The sequence below is a fragment of the Pteropus vampyrus genome, unplaced genomic scaffold (genome assembly GCF_000151845.1).
Source record: "Pteropus vampyrus isolate Shadow unplaced genomic scaffold, Pvam_2.0 Scaffold36, whole genome shotgun sequence".
NCBI classification, from domain to species: domain Eukaryota; kingdom Metazoa; phylum Chordata; class Mammalia; order Chiroptera; family Pteropodidae; genus Pteropus; species Pteropus vampyrus.
Window position 1 is genome coordinate 395588 of NW_011888817.1, and position 21081 is coordinate 416668.

The window sequence follows — 21081 nt, forward strand, 5'->3', positions numbered from 1 at the left end:
TGAGACAACTTCTATTGGGAGGGATTTAACTCGGGCATTCCTCTAGATCAGCAGTTTTCAAACTTTGGTCCACACATCTTAAATATGGTCTCTAGCTTGAAAAAATTGGGGGCGGAGGGAGAGGAGGGTCCCATTGAGCTTAGAGAGTCACAGGGGCCGTAGTGTTAAAAGCTCTTGGTAATCTGTAATTAAAAAAACCTCTCAATTTTGTTTAATTCTGATTTCTATCTCGTGTTTATCTGCCTATTGAACCCCCCTTTTTTTTTTTACAGAAGTTATTAATGCCGTGTATAACTCTGGGGTTCTGAGAGTTTGAGAAATGCTATTGGATCAAGTTAAAACATTAAAAACTTACATTTGACTCTGCTTTCTAAAGGCTCTCAGGGCTTGTATGTGGGTGCTATTTTGTTGGCTTTATTCAGAGGACACTAAAGGTACACAGTGTCGCCTGCATACATATGTGAAAAGTTTTGATGGAGAGCTAAGTGCTGGAAAAAGCTTTGTTTCCTCTGAAGGCAGATTGTGTATTGCGTCTGTGCACATTATTTAGATAGTCCTAGCCACATAATTAACTGTTGCCCATTTTTGCTTTGGCTACCAGGAAGCTCGACCATAGCAACTATGAAATGCCACATTTGGTATATCGTGGCGCAATCCATCACCATTCCCTTAGTCTACACTTGTCACTCTAGTTTATGGTTTACCTAGTCCTGATGTCTGCTATTTGATCTTTATACTTATATATCGCTTGTATATATTTTTTGCAAATGATTTCAAAATATTTGTGGAAAGAGGAGATATAGGAAAAAGAGAAAAAATGAAATGAAGAAAGGATAATAGAGAAAGAATTGGTAAATATAAGACAGAAGGCAGAGGTCGGGGTGGAGAGTGTGGGCGTGTAGCCTGGCAACCCTCTCTCAAAATCAAACCCCTGGGCTCTCGTCTCCTCTGACTCATGCCGTCCTGGATGCTGGAGGCTTGGGGACGACACGTACCTATGTGAGAACACCTCTTTCCTGTCCACTGCTCACCACGTTTCAGGGAGCACAGACCTGAGATCTGGACCACTGGACCATGTGAAAATGGTCCTCCCAAACATGACCTGTGACCCATTAAATTATGCCACAGGGTGATTAGCCCAAGGTCAGGAGGCTGTCAAACCAGCCCCTCTTTCTCCAAAAATGTCCAGTTCTGACCTTTGCAGAGTCTCGCTGGAGGGAAGACACTTGACTAGAAATAGTAGAGGGTCATGGGTATTTGGGCTTTGAATCGGTGTTGAGAAGGCTGTGTTCGAGCAGACTGGCAGGTCCGACAGACCTGTGTTCAGATCTGAGCTGTGCGTCTTTGAGCAACTAACTTAACTTCTCCGATTCTTAGTTTCCTCATCTACCTAATGGAGATCAAAAGAGTGTCTGTGCCATGAATCTTTTGATTATGAGTCAGAAAACTCATCTCGAGCTAGCCTAGGCCACGAAAAGGGCATTTCTTGGCTCATGTGACTGAGAAGTCCAGAGATGGTTTGGCTTTAGGTAAGGCTTGACCATGTGGCTCTCACAAGAGCTAACATTCGTTGAATGCTTTCATGGATTAGTCATTTAGTCCTCACAACACACCTAGGAGATAGATATTATTTCTACTTTATGGTGAGAAAAGTAAGTCACAGAAAGGTTAAATGGAATTACATGGCAAGTAAGTGGCAACCAGGACGCAATCCGAGGGTGTCTGGCTCTTGAACAAGCGCTGAGTGAGATTCCTCTTTTGCCCACAAGGCATGAACATGTGCCCTCAGGGGCAAAGAGAAAGCACCAAACACCCAGCCTTTCCTACACCCCACACTAGCTCCTCACCGCCACCGTCTGCCTGGAGCCCCAAGACTCATCTCATGAGGTCCTTTACCCCGGTGTTGCCAGTAACCACCAGGACTCCAGATTCCCAGGTCACCCCTCGCCTTGGGCTCGCTAAATCTCCAAAAGGCTCTATCATGCCCTATTCAATCCCTTTCTCTCACCCCTCCCCGTCTCCGAAAAACTGCCACTGTGCTCCCTCGAGTTCATGGTCAGTTATTGGCAAAAAATCTCCGTATCTCGACTTCTTTTCTGGAAGTTTCTCTTACCCGCGTGCTCTAACAGGAACCTGGCTCCCCTTCAGGTCACTGCTGTCCCTGCTGTCCTCTCGAGTGGTGGCTGTATTTCCTCCTACGGCCCTTGTACTGCTGGGCCTGGAGCTGGGGCCAGGGTCGGGGTCCTCCTTGCTGGCTATCGCTGCGTACAAACCCTTCTTTCTCCATTCCTTTAGCTTCGAACCTCCTGTCATCAGATTTAACACTCTGCTGCCCCTCATTGTCCCTGTTTCCAGCTGACTTCTGAATCTTTCCTCCTCGCTTCCCAGTGATCTGGGATCCTGGCTCACTGTTGTGTTTTTTCCTGACTCTGATCTAAATTTGTGATGTTTGCAATATATGTGTGGCTGATCCTTCCAAGCCTCAGGCCTTTCAGTTCCTTGATCATCCCTCCTCCAGTGATCTTGACCTCTACCCAACCTCAGCCTCTCACTCTTCTGACCATGTTTTGTTTTTACCAATAAGCCACAATATCAATTTCATGCATCCGATTCTCTACCTAGCTCTGTCTTTCTAGCTCACTCTCTTTAGTATCCAAACTCTGACAGTCCCTGGAACCTCCGGTGCCCCTTTCACTGTTTCATGGCCCCTCATCCCTTAATGTCCTCATGCCACTTTCCCCAACTACAATTCCATGGTCTTTTATTATAATTACTTGACTTCTTGTATAGTATACTTGTGTAATGTTTTATGAACAGAAGCATATTTCTATACTTTCATTTAATAGTCTTGACAACTCCATGAAGTAGAAATCATCATACCCATTGTAGAGACAAGTAAGTTGAGATTCAGACAAGTTAAGTTATGATCATAAATTTTAGGACATTTTTATTTGTACCCTTGGTGCCTGGCATACTCCTTGGCATATAATAGTTGCTCTATAAATGATGTCTGAATGTCTCCAAATAGAAAAGGCAAGTCTTAAGTCCAGAACTTACAACTCCAAATCTCACGTCTTTTCTCTATTAAACATTAATTTTAATTATATAAGCATCGCGTGAATATATACCCATCCTGAAATTTAATGCACTACAGGTAAGTCTAACTTCTCCCTGACCACCTTTACCACCCCCTCCATGGCCCTAATTCCATCCCCTCTACAGAGGTAGCCTCTCTGTCAGTTCTGTGTTCTCCTCCAGACCTGCTCTTATGCTTTTGTGTTTTCCTCTGAACCACACCGGACAGCAAGTTCATGGCCACCTCTGGCAATCCTTGAGCGTTAGTGTTTTCTCTGGAAAAGAGTTCCATCTGCTTTCTCTCTCTCTTCTCTCCATCGACCTTGATTTTTCTTCTCTCTTTCATAAAAGTAGCATGAGGTCATCTCACTAGCAATCAAGCTGCCCTCCTCTACACAGAGATCTTGAGAAGCTTTATTTCCATCGCAGAGTGAAGTCCAGGTTTGTAGCCTTGCGTCAGCCTTGTCCCTAATCACAGGAAAAATCACTAGGGTTGTTCAGTTGTTCTTAGATCTACTTTTGGTAGGCATCTAGCAATGCCTGCCACATGTGCCAAAACCTACATTCTGCTTATCGGTTTGAATATGTCTGGCTGTAGTGGGTGACAGGGTGAAGTGTGTGCTTAGGTTGTGCAAGTCAAACACACATGTCCAACTTACTCTTCCAAGAGTCACATTTATGCTTTTGGGACCAAGACAAGGGCCTGAGAAAAAGCGTTATTCTAAGCAAATAATAATAATAATTGCCAATTTTTGTGTGTCAACTACCTGTCGAGTACTGTCCTGGAAGCTTTTTTCCCATTTTCTTCAATTAATTCTTACTACACCTCTTGGTAGCTCAGAGGGGTTATAAAACTTATCAAGATCATAGAGTCTGTAAGTGGCCAAATTGGGAAGTGAACCTAATATCAAAATCTTTCCATGCTCTATGGCTAAACGTACTCTAAAGGCTTTGGAGTCAGGCAAGATTGTAAGATCTAGCAAATAAAAATGCAAGTAAGTGATGAATAATTTTTTAGTATAAGTATTAATTAGTGTTTATGTGAAGTTCACATTCAACTGGCTGTCCTGAATTTTATCTCTCAATCCTACCTTTATAGACAGTTACTAGTGCCATGGAATGAAGAGTATCTAAATTCTGTGCACATATCATTCTTAAAAGTTAGACAAGAAAGGTATGTAAAGTGTCTGGCACCCAATGAGGTTTAACCCCTTGGTGTTGAGCATTGAGACTGTGAGATTATGGTCCTGGCTGGGTGATCTAAGACAAGTTTGCTTCTCTCTCTGCGAGCTGTCAGCATCTGGGTGATGGATCAGATTCCATGAGATGGATGAGATTCCCAAGGAAGTGGGTACAGATGGAGAACCAAAGCCTGAGCCCTGGGATCCTCTCACAGGAATCGATCAGGGAGATAAGGAAGATCAATACAGAAGTGACTAGTGAGATAAGAGAAAAAGATAGCGTTCTGAAAGTTAAATGAAGAGAGGGAGGGATGCTGCTTGTGTTGGATGGGTAAATTAAAAACTAGAGATTCCCCATTGGATTTAGCAATGAAGAGGTCACTGGGAGAATGGTGAAAATGAAAGCTTGATTCAAGCAGGTTTAAAAGAGGAGTGCATACCTAAAATATGGACAAACGTTGGATGTACATTTTGCCACAAAAGAAAAAAATTATAAACAGATATTCTACATTAAGTAATAATATCATCCTAAAGTATTTATAGGAACTGTACTGATAGCTACAGTAGCAAATAGCTAATATTTACTTTGAAATGTTTAAAAATTAGATGGATTGATGGATGAATAGAGTCATGGATAGATAGTTAGATATGTGATAAAGCAAGTATAATAGAATATTGATGGTAGAATCTAGGTAGTGGATATACAGGTGTTCACCATAAACTTCTTTCAACTGTACAGTATTTTAAAAATTTTTGTAATAAAATGTGAGGGTGGCGGGGGCGGGGGGGGGGCGAGAATAAGAGAAAAGAAACCAGGACAGAGACTATAGATGACTCTTTCAAAGAATTTTGTTCAAGGAAGAGTAAACAAACAGGATGGCAACTGGCTGGGGAAGTAGAGTCAAGATAAGTTTGTTTTCTTTAAGGTGAAAAAAAAAATAGATGTTTTTATGCTGCTAGAAATGATCCAGAAGAGAGCAAAAGAATGATATTGTAGGAAAGAGAGGAGAGAATTACCTGCGCCATGTCCTTGACCAGACCGAAAAGCTACATGTTAATATGGCTGATCAAAAAGACGGAAGGCTCCTGGATCCTTGGAGGCTTCATGGAGCTACTATACCTCTAGTGGATAGTCGATCTCCAGAATTCCTGGTAAATGAGAAAAATAAATCTCTTCTAGACACTGCAGTCTGGCTTCTGTTACATGGAGCCAAATACAATCCTAACTGGCACAGAATCAGATATACCCGGGTTCAAATTGTAACCCCAACACTTGCTATTTAGTGACTTTGGTGCATTTACCCAAATTCTCTGCAATTTAATGATCATATAACCCCCTCCCCCCAAGGATTATGGTGATGATTAAGTATCAGAATAGAAAGCTCAGAAACAGACTGTATATATGGGAAGTTGACATACGGTAGAAGTGGCTTCACAAGTAAGTGGAGAAAAGACATTATTTAGTAGATGGCATTGGGGAAACCAGCTCACTCTATTAAAAAAGTTGAATCCCTACTTCCTACAATATGAAAAAAAAATTCTCCAATGGACTTGAGACCTATCTACAAAAGATAAAAACTATAAAGCTAATAAAAGAACAGTGTAAGATTGTATCTTGGACACTTAGGCAAGGGTATAGACTGAAACATAAGTTTTAGGAAAAAAAAATAGTGGACTTAGCTACATATAAATTAACATTTTTTTTTTTTTAACCATAAACAAAGTTAACAGTTGGGTGGATCAGAAGAAGATATATTCTACCTAAACAAATACGGAATTATTATGTAGAATCTGGATTATAGGCCTGCATGGTTCAATATACCACTAGCCACATGTGGTTATTGAACACTTTGTGTCTGACTAGTATGAGTTAAAATATGCTTTTAGTGTAAAATACATATGAGATTTCAAAGACTTAGCATGCACAAGGGAATGTAATATAGCTCAATAATTTTTTATTGATTACATGTTGAAATAATATTATTTTTGCTATATTGGATTAAATAAAATACATTGTCAAAGTTAATTTTACCTCTTTCTCTTACCTTCTTAATGCAGCTGTTAAAAAATTTTTATTACATGTGGGACTCACATTATATTTCTATTAAACAGCGTTATTCTAGACTACACAGGAACTTCTATGTAGCTGCAGGAAAAAAGAGTGGAAACCCAACAGAAAAATGGACAAAAGATACGAACAGGCAATTTATGGAAGGAAAGGGAAACCTGAATGGCTAAAAAATATACGAAGAAATGTTCAGCCTTGCTAATAACCAGACAAATACAAACAAGTACAACGGTGAGAGTGACTAAACACCTATCAAATTAGCAAAAATTAAAAGTTATAGTTTCAAATGGTGACAACATGTGAAAAAAAGGAGGGTGTTCATGCATCGTCTTGGGAATGTATACTGGCAGAGCAGTTCCTGAGCAACTCTAGTGGCATGAATGAAACTATATTTATAGATATGCAACGCAGTTATTCAGTTTGTGGGTACCAATATGGCTAATGGGCAGTGCTAGTTCTGAGTGGGCAGTGCCTGCCTCTTGATGGTTATTAAATATTTTGAATTTCACACATGTGAATACCCTATGAACCAACTACTCCATTCCTAAGAATGCGCCCCCCCTCTCTCACGCATGTCTGTAACATAACCAGAGAAATGCAAATAATTACAAGACTGAATTGACACCCATCAAATGTGTATACGAGATGACCCAGAACTTGTTTGCGGAACCTGGAGGAAGAAGCTGCCTAGATGTCTACCATTGAGAGACTGTAGGTAAAACATGATCTATTCACTCAGTGAAATATTATATAGAATTCAGAACTAATGATCCAGATTTGCACGTAGCAACAAGGATGGATTTCAAGAAGAAAGTGTTGAGGAAACGAGTAAGAACAGAATGAGCTTTATAGTGCAATTTCATTTGTGTGAATTTAAAAACATCAATATGATACAGTTTCAAATGTATGTATATATCAAAGTAAATAAATGAAAGGTAAATCGGATGGACTTATAGTAAACAAAATCAATTCGGGTGCTTGCAATGGGGAAGAATAGAGGAGGAAATGGAAAATGAAGGGCAAGGGAAAAGGAAGTAAAATAAAACAAAGGAGGGCCTTTTACTAGGATTGTCATATTTAGCAAATAAAAATACATGACACTCAGTTAAATTGAATTCCAGATATACAATGAATAATTTTTCATATAAATATGTTTCACATATGTGCAGTTAAATTTCAATGTTAGGTGAAGAGCAAATAACATTTTAGTATAAGTATGAACTGGCTATAATTAGACGTATATCTATAATGTTGATAGTGGTTAAATCAATGGCTAAATTCAAAGTCAACAGGATTTTATCTGGCAATCCTTGACTTAGGATATTGCTAAGTTCTCTTCTTTACCCTGCTGAACTGGCCAGGCAGTCATAAAAGTGACATTCATGGACCCTGGCACAGCCCACACCTTTCCTGTTTTGTCACTGGATATCACAATGCTATCTCCTTGGCAGGAGGGCGGTACGAATCAAGGGTCTCTTTGGCCATTTCTTGCAATAACCACACCTTACACGTGTAACCCTTGTACTGTTTTAAAGGCCTGTCTTTAGGACCCCCCTAGGAACAATGAACCTGTCATTTTTCACTCACATCCTGTAGTGAAGAATACCTGGGAAGCTGAGAGAGCAGGAGAGAGCAGATAATGGATGAAATCATGAGCCGTACTGTCTGTCAAACCTTGGTTCAGATCCCAGCAATGACATTTTTTGGCTCTGTGACCTTAGGCAACTTAATTCCTGAGTCTCAGTGATTTTATATGTAAAATGGGAGGAAAAAACAGGTACCTCACAAGTTTACCGTGAGGATTATAAGAAATAATAGTAAGAAGCATAACGAAACATATGTAAAAGGCTTAGCACAACTATTGGAAATATCTATGTATCATGTACAGAAAAAAATACCTGGAAAGAGATGTGAAATATTGACAATGGTTAAGTGAATGACTAAATGAGACAGATCGTATTAAGTGCTTAGCACATGACAATCACTCAATACATGTTATTTGTTATTTTGTGTTATTTATGGGTGACGGGCTCATGAATGATGAGCCCATGTATTGAGTGATTTTTTCTTTATATTCTTTGGTAATTTTTCCATATTTTCTAAAGTGAAAGCATAATTATGTTTGAAGTAACACATATTTGTGGGGCACTTACCATGTCCCGGCTACTATGTTGTTTGCTTGGCATAGATTCTGAACAGAGAAGGTCGTAGTGGGAAGTCCAGGCGAAGATGACAAGATGATATCTTGACCGTTGCTTCCTCCCTCCTGCTCTTTGCGTTGCATGATCTGTAGACTAAATACATTGCATGAAATAAGCAACATAGCCCTCACGGGCTCAGCATCTTCCTTTAGGTTTTCGAATCACTCTTCACCATCACATACCCTTTTTATTTTTTAAAACTGCTCTCTCAACGTAGAGTACTAGAAAGGGGCACTAAAAATCATCTGGCCCTTCCCATCAACTGTACAGATAGAGCACCACCTTGTGGCTTCTCTCCTCTCCCACCCTATTTTCCATTTCTTTTGCTCTGTTGTTCCTTTGACAATCCATGTCCACTTTTCACCTAGTTGTACCTCTCCTTGGTGAGCCCGAGGTGTGGGAGAAGTTTCTGGTTGGAGCTCTTCTTCTTGATGGCTTGCTATGTGCTCTGTGCCTTCTGGCTGCAGAGAATCCCAGGTGAAGGTATTTGCTACCTCTCCATCACTCTTCTTGTTCTTTAAGAGACAGAATGGATGATTTTAAAATACTCTAGACCAAATAAATGTTAAGTCTCCAAGTTCAAGTCCCCAAGTATGAATAATGCCGCTGCACTATATTCTGGGATTACTGTACGCTAGGCTTTGTGCTGAGTCTTTTCAATATGATTCCTTGCTGATGCCGAGATACCCAGAAAGGTGTTCGAAGAAAGATACCTTGACAAAAGTTTATTCTTTAGTTTATTCTATTGTATGAACAAATGCTATCAGAACCAATCACCTGAATCCAGTGGTTTTAAAATTTTTCAGATGCAGAAGCACCTTTAATTATAATACTGTTTGTAACATCACAAAACTTATATATATCCACCCCCTCAAAGAACAAGTTCATGCAATTATGCTATCTGTTCAACTCCATTAAAACAAAACAGAGAGTTCTAGATAAAGGATGGCTTTCTTTGAGCTCTCTAATTTTAGGCTGCTCCTCGTTTATTTGTTTATTTATTTTGATCATTCATCAGATAGTAAATAGATACTATATTTTGGGGGGTCTTTTATGGGTCAGACTCTCAGTAGACAAATGGTAGGTAGCAAAAGTCTTGGAAAAACATCTTTATGTGAGAAAAAAATTAAGATTGACAAAAATTCAAGACTTTTTTACATCAAAAGGAGAGCTCTATTGGTGGAATTTCAGCCAGTGTGACATGTCAATATAGGAGATCTATTTGGGAGCAGGAATATTTTCCAAAAACACTCAAACTTATGCAATTGAGGCAGCCCTTTCTTTGTCTAGGCAGAGGCCTTTCCAAGGGGTGGGCTTCAGTGCTAAAGCATTTTTCAAGCTTCATCCTAAGATAAGATGGAGATGGGGATCGTTGGGAACCCCCTGATGGGACTTGACCTCTGTACGACTCTGAAGAAATGAGAAGAGAAGAACAATGGAAAGAGTGTGACATTTGCCCCATAATGGCCATCTGGGTGGTGGAGCAGGTGTTTTCAGGTGTGTCCAGGTTGCCATGTTGACAAGCACATCTGTCTGCACCAACCCTTCTGTTTTCAGAGATACCCTCTTCTCTTCGTGGTGTCTTTTGCTCTGGGGTTTGGCTTCCTCAGCCGACTCTGAATGAGCCTGGGCTCCAGGGAAACCCTCGTTTCCTCTCGATCTCTCAATATCAAGAAACTTCTGTAGGTAGGGAAAGAAAGGCAACAGAAGATCACTGACTTGAGTGTCAAACCAAAGGCCTGCTGTTTCCTAACTAGGTGGCTGTGACAAGTGTCATAACCTCCCCGGCCTCAGTTTCTAAACAGAAAGAGAGAATAATGATAAAAACTTTATTAGAGGGTTGTGTGAGGATTAAATAAAATAATGCATAAGGGTGCTTTAACACAGTGGTGAATGCTCAATTAATAAGTTGGATAGTTATTAATATCCTAAAAATTCAAAATTTGGGATCACCCAATCCTTGGGGAGACTCATGGAGGTGGCATTTACCTGTCTTCCACCGTCCCCTTCCTGTTGGCCCAGAGTAGAGTCTACTTTGCATATTTCTTAGAAGAGAAGTAGCTTTTCCTATGGGGTAAAGTCCCTCACTTCAGGAAGGAATTCAGGGAGGGTGGAACAGACTGGGTGTTGGATTCTGATCTTTGTGGATGACTCACCTGCTTTGACTTGGAAATTGTCTTTTTAAAATGGGAATAATAAAACATTTCCCCCTTTACTGCCATACCTTTGTCTTCCAATTTGTGAGGCTGGCAGAAGCAATGATTTGCCTGTAAACCGTTTTGGTCTCCCTTGGAAAATAACGTATCACAAAAGAGATGAGGATGGCTGCAGTTTACAGAAATGAAAATTTGTTATCAAAGCAACCCTTCCTGATACCTGGAACCAAAGACTTTGTTCTAACTGGACTCAGGCAGGTACAGGAGGACACAGTATGAAGCTCAGTCTTGGAGAACCAATAGTCCTAGGATTGATTTTGTTAATGAATCCATGTGCTCAGGAACATTTGTCGATATCAGATAGACAGCTGAAGGTTTGAGCTGTATTTCTGGTGGCCTTTCAGAGGTAGGAGAACTAAAGTTGGAATTTAAATTCCGTCAAGGTTAGTGTATTGGTAAACCATTTCCATTTTTAGCTAAGATCCAAAGGGTTATACCCTAGGAGAAAGGGTAAAAAGAAAGTAAACCACTCTAGCACAGATGGTAGCTAGTCTTTGAGTCATCAGGGTGGCTTAGAAAACCTCAATCTTTTGAGTTTGATTAAATTGTCCTAGACAGATAGTACCCTCAGGTGTGTGATAGATGCTAAAAAAAATCCTCTTTGAAAGAACATAACGTCATCTTAAGCCTCAAATTAGTTTAACAAATACATTTTAAAATATAATATCCATTAAGTAATTAAAGATCACTAGGCACACTAAAAGACAAGACACCATGATCAAGAGTCAACAGAAAAAACAGCCAACAGAAACAAACTCATAAGAACTGCTGTTGTCAGAATGATCAGAAATCAACAGTAAAACAATGGCACTTACTATAGTCAAGGAGATACAAACTAAGCTGGAAAATTTGTGAGAAAACAGGAAGTGATTAAAAAATGACATAGCAAATTTGAAAAAGAAACAAATAGAAAAATCTAGAACTGAAAAATATAAGAAAAAAAAAACTAAGAATGCAATTCATCAGATTAGACACAGTTAAAGAAAGAATGAATAGCTGACAAGTCAAAAGAAAATCTCCAGAAAAAAAGACAAGGAGTCAAAAAGGTGTGAACTATAGAAGAGAGGTAAAAGACATAGAATGTCTAATTTAGGATTAATTAGAATCCCAGAAGGAAAACCAGAGTGGAGACAAGCTATCGATTGTGTCATAGTTGGCAGTGAACTAATAGGATTTAAGGAGCTGTAGGGAGGCCAGTCCCGTTTATTAAATTCCTACTATGTGTCATTTGCTGTGCTAGGAACGTCATATTTATTATCTCATTTTAAAGTGAAGGAAAACATGAGGCATATAGTTCTCTCCTTTCCTCTTAGATCTCCTCACATAAGAACTGTCTGGAGGAAGAAGGAGAAAGAGAAAAGAAGTTTTATATCTTGGGAAGCTCTTGATTTTCAAGCTCCACTGCAAACTCTGAGCTCAAGGGAGAGAGAGATTACTTAGTTAAGCAAGATTCTCTCCTCCTGTATCCCAGGCAATTAATTTTTTTTTTTTTTTTTGGTAATACAAGTCTGTAAGGTCCTAGGGGCCCAATATTCCTCTTCCTTTAGTCACTAACCTTCCAAGAAATATATATTCCGTACAGTAAAAACCATCCCCTCTGGAAAGGTGAGACAAGAAAAGGGATCAAAATCTCGTGAGACTGATTTAAAGGATTCAAAACTCTGCACGCATTTACGTTCAGCCAGCAACCACTTTGAGGAGACAACGTATAACCCACTCATTCAATTTTCACAACACTTTAAAGTTGTACTAGTTAGTATAATAATACTAGATATTGTAACAAACTTACCCTAAAATTTCAGGAGTTGAACACGGTCAAATTTTGTTTCCCCTTACTTAACAGTCCAACGAGGACATTCCTGGTCAAGGGGTGGTTTTTCTCCATATGATGACTCAGGGACCCAGTCTTAGGAGTGACACACTTCACTCTGTTCCCATCTCAGTGGCAAAATTTTGTCTTTGGCTGCCTCTGGGTGCAAGAGGGACTGGAAAATGGAACTCGTGGTTGAGAAGCTGTCTTTTAGCAACAACTTCACACTGTGGAAGAGGAAGCATGGATTTTTGATGGGTAGCTAGCCATCTCTTCTGTAAAAGTATTATTGTCATTATCAATGTCATCATAATCATCATCATCCCCATTCTTGGATGGGGAAACTGAGTCTCCAGTGCTTAAGTAACTTACCCAAGGTCTGTAGCTAGTAAGTTGTGGAGGCAGAATTTGAACCTAGGTAATCTGGTTGCAAATGTGATGTGCACGCCACTATATCTTCCTAGCTCACAGTGATGAACAGGAGCTAGCCCCCACTGCCACGAAAAAGATGGTGTCAGACATGCCCTCAGAATTTTATTTTCAATAATAAAGCATTTGAAATAAGCTAAGTAAGTGCTTGAAAACGAGTGCTTTCATAGACATTCAAAGTTGGAGCTCGGATGCACCTTCTTGGAGGGGCTTTCCCTGCTCCCGTGACCTTCCAACCACCCTGCACCCCCAGGCTCTCTATTTCATGTAATCTTGTGTATTCTCTTCATCACGCTATCACCATCTGAAACCAGGCACATATTTGTTTCCTTGTGGATCAACGATCTCCCTTACTAGAATATAAGCTCCCTGAAAGCAGGCAGCGTGTCTGTCATGCTCGTGTTGTATCCCAGTGCCCATAACAAAGCCTGGCACATAGTAAACTCTCAATAAATTTTTGTGAAATGCCTGAGTAGGCATATCTACAAAATGCTGTCAGAAACATCTGAAATTTAGAAAAATACAAACATGCAACAATGTGAACAAAAGAAAATAAGTCATCTTCATTTCCAAGAGCCCAGAGGTAATTAACTTAGCATGTTGATATCTATTCCTTCTTTCTGTGTATGTCTTTTTTTTTTTTACAGAAACGGGATCCTTACCTCTTTGTACGTGGCTTTTTTTTCACCTTCTAACACATCGTATACATATTCCATTCCATTTAATTTGATCGATCATCTTCTATGAGACTATTTGGAATGACCACAGATTATTCTATCATATGGCGGGATCCTAGTTTATTTGAAAAACCTGCTATTGGTGGGCATTTAGGCTTTTTACCACTTTCCCACAATAACAAATTGCGTAATGATTATTTGAGATTAGGCACCCAGTCAAATGGAGTACACATTTTTAAAGCATGACTTATTTTTCTAATTAAAATATAGCTGACACAACAGCTATATTAGTTTCAGGCATATATCATAGTGATTTGATATCTACAGACATTATGAAATAATCACCATGACAATTCTAGTAACCTTCTGTCACCATAGGAAGCATGACTTATTTTTCACCAGCAAAATGTAGAAATCCCAGTGGCTCTAGCAGTGTAAATTAAAACAAAGGCAAATTTAAATAATGTGTGTGTGTGTGTGAGAGAGAGAGAGAGAGAGAGAGAGAGAGAGAGAGAGAGAGAGAGAGAGAGAGGGAGATTATAATTAACTATATACACGAAAACTAAGTGCTCATTTTTGTCAATAGATCTACTCCAGGAGGGTCATTTTGACTCTAATTCCTTTTTCTTCTAAGTGAAAAAAAAAGAAAGAGCTGCTTGCCTGGGCAGTAGTAGGTGTGGTAGAACCACCAGATTTCACTTCTTTTCAGGATGCTTTTGAGTTTGTGCTTTTCATCTGGAGATATCACAGGAACTGGAAACATTCCGCTTTATTTGAGAGATCCCATCTCTAGGTCTGGGTCTCTCCTGAGCTTTGCTAATGCATGCCCTTTCATGCTCTCCATCGTCTCAAAGAAAGGAAATGGACACAGAGCCAAAGGCAGTTTCCTGGGATGTCAGAGATGTCTCTTCTTTAAAAAACATCTATGTTTTTGAGCAAGGCTGAGAACCACAATTTTCAGCTGCTGTACAGGACCAACAGTTTACAGCAGCAATCATGATGAGACTCTGGGCTTTCAGAACTATGAGGAGTTTTTATTCTCTCTCAATAACCATGTCCAGCTTCAATAGTCAAGGGTTGTTCTCTGCCAACCCAACTTGCTAACAAAAGTTGCTCACACTTATAAAATGTGCACCAGGCAGTGTAAAACCATCAATTTGCAAGGCGGGTATTTGTATCTCTAGTTTGCAGATGAAAAAACAGAAATTGAATGAGGTTAGCTAACTCGCCCGGGGTCACACATTCAGGAGTCAGGAATTTAACTTGGCTCTGTCTGTTTCCAGAGTCCTTAACTCTTGCTACTATGCCTCACTGCTACTGTAGTTTGCTGTTAGCCTCATGTTACACTCTAAACTCCTCAGGGTTAGGAAGGTTTTGCTTGCTAAGGGAATTGTGGGTTTTTTGTTTTTTGTTTTTTTTTGGTTGTCTGTGTTTTAAGGCTCTATCAGTGCCATTTCCTGCCAATCATAAATTTTATTTGTTTGGAAAACTTGGAGGTAAATATAATCAAAGAATCTTGAGGCTATATCAATGCCCTTATCTGAAAACGTGGGCTTCTGGTTGCCATGGTGAAGGGGATCTACTCATCTTTGAAGAATGAACTTAGGACATTTTGAAAGCTTTCCCCATGCTTTTGCCCCTCCCTTGCAGTTCTGGATGGGATGACTTAGCCCCCTAAGTCTGGCACCAGAGAGGTGATATCATAATGAAGTGTTCAGCGTTGATGTCTGCTTCTTCCAGACTTGAGAACCTACTCATCCTTAGTGCTCTCTGCCTCTGGTGCCCGGCAAAGGAGCCTGGGCTATGTTTCCAGCACGGTCATTCTCACTTTCACTTCCTGCATTTGTCTGTTCTGCTTGACACCCATTTTTGGAACCTCTCAAGCCATAGATAAACAAAGTCCCCAGCACAGAGGAACCGAGTCTACTGGACAGAGGCAGATAGAAAAATCTGAATATTTAATAAAAAATTGAAAACAAGTGAACAAAAGCTACCTGTATCCACATAGATAAATGTTTAAAAATATAATGTTTAGTAAGCAATAAAAGCCACAGAATGATATATACACTTTGGTAACATTTACATAAAGATAAAAATGCTAAACAATCCTGCATATTGGGTAGTGATGCAAACCTGTATACAATAAACACTAAATTTATGAGGATGGTTACCCCAAGGAGATAGGTAGGGGATGACTGTTGGAGAAAGGTGTACATCGGGCTTCAGTTGTACGTGTGACGTCTTATTTCTCGAGGAAACTGTTATGCCTGCTAGTGTACATTGCATTATGCTCTGTACATATTTGTATCATTAATATTTTATTTTAAAAGGCAGGCTTTAAAAATAATACACATATGCACACATAATCCCATCTCAATTTTATATTTGAAAATGCATTTATGTTCATGGTAGAGAAAAGGTGGGGGGATATTAGAAAATATCAAATTTGTATTTAAAAATGCATTAACGTCCACGGTAGAGAAAAGGTAGGAGAAAGTATTAGGTTAGATCACATGAAATTGTCATTTTTGTAGGTTAAAAATGGTCGACTCATATGGTTCAATCTAATATATCAAAATGGCAACAATCACTATCTCTAAGAGTGGGGATTATGGATGCTCTTTTCTTTTTTGGTGCCTTGAACATTTTTCTACTGTGAACATATATTTTTTCATACCAGAAAAGTTTCTATGTGTATTGTTTGAGAGGAAGAAATTTGTCTTTCTGCTGCTCCCTTGTGTGCCTTACAGCACAGGGCTCCCCTTTCCTTCATCCACCCGGTTGGTTAACCTGTGCCATGGGGTAAGATCCTGACACAGGTGCCGATGTGCAGTATCAGGTAGTTTACGGGGATAGATGACTATAAAGACAGACATTGTGGGCATTAGGATTTTGGCAGAGATACATCTAACAAAGAAATTGGTATGGAGCCATAAAGATAAATCCTGCAGCTCAAGGACTAGCAGCGATTGAATAAGTATGAGTATCTAGTTCAAGGAAAAGAGCTCCATTCTCGCACTCCAAGACCTTTTCCTCCATCAAGGACCATTGATGAAATGGAGAAATCAAGGGAGGGTAGCATGAAAACAAAGGCCGATGTCTTTTATTTCCCTTGAGAGCAGTATAAAATGTTCCATTTAGTTGCCAGAAAAAGTAACAATAGAGGATATGAAACTATTCATTTTACATATATAAGTCATTATTATATGTAATATGTTTCAGTTTTGTAGCCATTTAAGGGAACTTGGAGAGAATGGGTGATGGTAAGGAGGAAAAAGAGACGTTAGGGAAAGAAGAGGAAGAAAACTTTTATTGGATCAAGATACTTTGTTAGGGTCGTGATATCAATCAATACCTCAGAACAACTCTGCGAAGAAGCCACGTTTGCTCTCATTTTCCAGATGAGGAAACTGGAGCTTAGAAAGATTATGGAAAATACTACTGGTCACACAAGTTGTAAGAAAGAGAAATGGGATTTGGACTCAATTCAATCTGACCACTCCGAAACTCTTTTATTTTTGGTTTATCATATGGTAAGTGAGCGAGACAAAAGGGGTGACAGAAATCCAGAGAAAGAGGATGAGGTTGGAAAGGAAAAGGGGGACAGACAGAGGCACACACAGTAGGACCAGCTACCACCAAGAGAAAGAGTCACAAATAGAAAAAGAGACAAAAGGCAACAAAGCTCCACGTATGTGTGTGCACATGCAAATACACAACAACAGACACAGAAACACAGAATGACGGAGAGAGAGAGAGAGAGAGAGGGAGAGAGAGGATTTTTGTTGAATAATATTCTTCCCTGTAGCCTACAAGGAGACTGTCATAGAAGATGATCAAGTCATGCTGCATTTTTACATTAGGTAAAAACGATGAAATTAAAGACTTGGTCTTGGTACCAGACACTATCGCTTCCCTGAACTTGTCTTTCTCAGAGACTCTGCCAGTCAAAAGACTCTGCACAGATTTTGCCCAAGTGAACTTGCAGAGTGGGTCTGAATGGTGGAGTGAGGTGCTCTTTGTCTTGAGTATTTGATGTTTACATATGTCCTCTATGCCCATCAAATAGAGTAACATATCATTAATTTAAATTCTAGTACTATATAATCTGTGACAGTTTGGACACAGCTGAGCTGATATTTAATTTCTCTTAGAAAGTCCTGTCCTCACAGGAAGGGCAAACTGACAATCAAACAAGATCGATCTGAGGGTAATATCGTGAGAGAAGCAAGAGAGCAAGATGCCAAGGACTTGAAGACCATGTCGACTTAAAATTATGAGGAAGCAATAACCAAGCTGACTTGTTTATTTGGGATCAAAGAATTGCAATTAGGGGTACACAGATTTGAGTAGCCACCCAAGTAGTAGGCAGCAAAAGTCAGGGGTTTTTAAAAAGAAAAGAATCAAAAGGAATGTGTTGCATAAGTTGTTTACAAAGAGTTTTGATTGGTGTTGGCAGCTAGTCTTGGCTAAACATAAGTAGCTTCTAAGGCTATCAATAAGCAAAAGTCCATTACTGTAGCAAGTCGCAGGTGTTCATCGCAGAGTCCTTAGAATGTCTGTGGTTTGGCCCAGCTCAGAAGTTCACAGTCTCACCTGGCAAGGATGTGCGTAAGGTCCATCTCCTTAATGGTCTCCTGGATTTATTTAAAAACCTTTGACTCAAGTGACTCCATTTTGTTTCACCTTTTGTATTTCCCTCTTTTAGGCAAAATCTTTCTCTGAAAGCATTGCTGATCAACCATAGATTTGCTTAGTCCTGTGACACTGGGACGGACCTGTCCCAGAAAGTCACATCCCACGTTGGGAATTTTTAATCTCTGATGGTTACTTTAGGGAGTTGGTGTCATTAGAGTTAGGACACATCTGAGCAACAAAGAGGCAGTCAGGAAATGGTTCTTAGGCAGTTTCCTTGTTGGGGAACTTTATTAAGCCACGTGGAGGTTCAGGTAAATATGCCCTGTTGGTTATTTCAACCCACTGAATGACCATGGTTTTGGTGGTTGTAGAGGTTCTGGAGCAGATCTAAGTAAGGACACTCTCAAGCAGATCTAAGTAGCATAAGAAGTTTAAACATAAACACATGTAGCAAAATTCCAATAACAATCATTAATATTTGAAGTCCTGATCTTAACTACAGGTCCATGCATGAAGGAAGGCAACTAGAAGCAATGACAGGAAACCAGAGGGCACCATTAAAAGACATTGGACTGGAGATATTTTGTGCTGTTTTTCTAATTTTCTTCAGTTCTAATTCAACGTCATCAGAAGTATTGATATAGGTACAACAAGAGGTGCTAGCTGTGGTCCAAACATCGTCTTGTTCCTCAAGGAGACAATTGAGCGCTATTAGATTATCTAATATAACCCTTGCTAGGGAATCCAAGAATCACTGTCAGTGAGCTGAGTCTTGAGCAGTTGAGTTTGCTAATACGGCTAGGGTTAGGGATAAATTCTTTGGCAATAGGTCATTAAAGATTGCACCAATCCAAGGAATAAATCCTTCGGGAATGTAAATCAACGGAGAGTAGACGGGATGTGAAGAGAGGGTTGTCAAGTCTTGTTTAGACCTATGAGACCGTGGTTGGGTTTTTTCTTTAACAAAAACTTGAAATGCAATGCTATGGTAGCCTAAAAGACATTGTCTTGCCATACGCCCACTGTCGAAGTATTCATAAAGCCATGGTCCCCCTTCGTAATCACACACAAAATTATAACTGGAAGGGGCACGTAGTAGGTGGCTAAGAGTATATTAAGGTATGGAGTTAGGAATACATTCCAGGCAAGGATCAATGTGGTCGTTACAGTTCACTAAGGGGCCAGCTGATGACCATCTGGACCTGGCATGACAAAAAGCTTGTGGTTGAGATTACATCTCTTACAATTTTGGATCAGCCATTCATCTAATGCTGGGGGCAAAAGACAGAGTGGGAGGGTCTAGGCAGTTGAAATGTTAGAGGAATAAAGCTTTTGAGAAAGGTTTTGTGGGTGCACCAACCAAAACAAGATGGAGAGACCCAATCATATCATCTTACTCTGTAAATAGTTTTAAGGGCTAGGTACTTAAACTCTACTGTAGCATTGGGGACTAGGGTGAAATTGGTAATGATGTATCTACGGGGTCTTTAGATCTGGATGATCATTGTCTTTGGAGACACATCCAGCATTTGGAGAGACTTTTCCTAGTTGCTGTAGTTTAAGAATAGTTCACTAGAACATTATTTTTCCATTTGCCAAAAGAAGTGCCCTCAGAGGAGGTAAAGACTCCAGCTAGGCTTAAACAGGTTTTAACAAAGCACTGCCTAGTCACTATTTTGGACATAATAAAGGAAGTCACTAGGGATGCTTCAAATTAAGTAAACTCTCCTTAGCAAGGCAATGAGCATAAGAATAGCAATTTACATGGACATTAGGCATATCAATCTTGGTAATTAGGAAATTGCCAAGAATGTTGAATTATTAGGTATCTAAGAAGCTCATTAAATTTACCGGTGCAATGGAGCAGATCTATTATGAAGAGGATGAATAATAAGGTTAGAATAGGGTGCATGTATGTGCCAGACCTGGTCCCGAAACTTGGGAAAGCTGTTAACATCAGATGTCATCTGCTTGATTTCCTGGTTAGTTTTAATTTTAATTTTCCAGTTGGCTCAGAGGTCGAGTTGAGCTTTTGGAGTCTTCTTTAAATGAGAACATAAATCCAAGAATCAACACCTTAAAGTTTATATTTAGTCTTTTCTATCAAGGCTGCAAAGAATCTTTTAGAAGATGTCGTTTCCAGGAGCCAAAATCACCTGGTTATAGATTGTGATGTTTGTTGCCTTCATCTCCTGGAGCACACTGTGGAAAGATTGTTCTACCAGGATATGGTTTTTATCTGTGGCTCTGATTATTCCTTTGCAACACTGAAGCATGTCTCCTTTAATTAGTTGAATATCAGAAAACAGGGATGTTCAAACACATGGGTCAGCTGGTAATTATTTCAAATGGTGAGAGTGCGTGTTTCCCAAACGGAGCAGCCGTCAGGTTCAAAAGGACCAGAGGAAGTACTTTAATTTTCAAGTCTCCACAAGTTTTGCCTATTGAGTTTTAATAATGTCATTTGTTCTTCTTACCAGTCTAGAGGACTGAGGGTGATAAGTGCAATGAAAATGTTGCAGAATAAGACAAACTTCACGGACTTATTTTATAACATGGCTGGTAAAATGTGTTCCTCAGTCATTATGTAGTTCTGAGTGTATGCCCCAGGTGGGTATGATCTTTTCTAGTGCTATTTTCACAACTGCCAAAGAAGTGGTTTGTCTGCAAAGGAATGCTTCGACCCAATGAGAAAACATGCAAACCATAATGAGCAAGTTTACAAACTGGGGAAGGAGGCAGCTGGATAAAATCCATTTGCCAAAGGTCCTTTAGGCAAGTCAGAA

The 21081-nt window shown here is 39.7% G+C and overlaps 1 long non-coding RNA gene across 2 annotated transcripts; it reads right to left on the bottom strand.

The window, feature by feature from the left end:
• Window positions 1–2916: 2916 nt before the first annotated feature.
• On the bottom strand, window positions 2917–13045 carry LOC111738175. 2 transcript variants are annotated; one of them, XR_002779718.1, is made up of 7 exons: window positions 12924–13045; window positions 12531–12826; window positions 10089–10205; window positions 8900–9040; window positions 8478–8618; window positions 5274–5405; window positions 2917–3543 (listed from the first exon to the last, which is right to left on the bottom strand). It is a non-coding gene; the product is annotated as an uncharacterized LOC111738175 (long non-coding RNA). The 2 variants fall into 2 exon arrangements; XR_002779717.1 differs by lacking the exon at window positions 12924–13045 and having other exon boundaries at window positions 12531–12909.
• Window positions 13046–21081: the final 8036 nt, after the last annotated feature.